Source organism: Mus pahari, chromosome 14 (assembly GCF_900095145.1).
Source record: "Mus pahari chromosome 14, PAHARI_EIJ_v1.1, whole genome shotgun sequence".
NCBI classification, from domain to species: Eukaryota; Metazoa; Chordata; class Mammalia; order Rodentia; family Muridae; genus Mus; species Mus pahari.
In genome coordinates, this window is record NC_034603.1 from 8,332,261 (window position 1) to 8,333,692 (window position 1,432).

Genomic DNA, 1,432 nt, shown 5'->3' on the forward strand with positions numbered 1-1,432 from the left:
ATATTAATATATAATATAGGTATCAGATATCACTATATAATTTATAAATACATAACATATATCAGTTAGATATATATGTCAGTTAAATAAATACATATTTAGTATATATATATATATATATATTATAATGATATAGAATATATCAGTTACATATATAATAGGAATTGGTCTATGTCATTTTTTTAAAGCCACCATGGTAAGTTGCTCCATGCTTACACCTGCCAGGTTCTTCAATTCACATATTGAATACTACTTACATATTGACTTCTCCTAAATTTTGGTATTGATATTTGATGATATTTTTTCTAAAACTATATGTTTACAAAGTACTTTATTTTTATGTTTTATTAATTCTTTGTGAATTTCACATCATTCATCAAAATCTCATTCATCTCCCCATCCCTTCATATCTGCCATTTGAAAACATCCCTGCCAAAAGAAAACAAAAAAATTAAAATATTAAAAATAATAAAAATTTAAAAATAAAAACAAAACAACAACAACTATCTAATCAGAAACCTGTGATGTGTCATGGTGTATCACACAATATATCCTTTTATCCCAATAGCTTTACTTACAAATGTTTATTGCAGTAAGTCATTGGTCTGGATCAAAGACTCTTGCTTCTCCTACACCACTAATACTGTTTCTGTACCAGGACTCCTCTCTGGTACCCTGTTGTTGCCCTGTGCCATATAGCTCTTGCGACTGTGAATCTGCAGGATTGGCCCATTCATGTATTCCAGCAGTTCATAGATGGGGTGGATGTAGGGCTGGGCCAACTTATGGCCTTGTATCTGGGCCTGGGCAGAAGTTGAGTTGGTCAGCCTGCCAGCTGTCTTGCACCTGCACTATTTTCCCTGTCATATATTTGCTCATCATTGTGGTGACAGGTCTCTTAGAGTGAGTACTTGGTAATCTTTCTTCAGGCCACTGTGGGCCAGAAGGCCAAGATCTAAAGTATTCTAAAATACTTTTAGGGATGGTCATGCATTTAGGCATGAAGAGAAAGATGTAAGGAGCAAAGGTTATGGACACTTGCAACAAGAAACTTAAGTGGGCTTTCCATTTGTTTTCAATTAGAATTATCAAGGATTCCTAATTACTAGAAAGGTTTAGATATAATGTGCTTATATTATCATATTCCCTCATTCGGTACTAACAACTCTAAGACACTCTAATAGATGATATCAAGCCCAATATGTAGAATGATTATTCAATATATGTGTACATATATTAAACCTTAATGTATACATTGGGTGCATTAAGAGATTAACACCCAACACAGAATAACAATAGAGTAAGTATAACGAATTTTTTATAATAAAATTGGAAGGCCTAATTGCTTTAATTCCAGAATGTTCACTTGATATTTTCAGACTAAAACGAGGAACAACTAACTTTAGAGGTGAAGAGATATGAAAACTTGGAT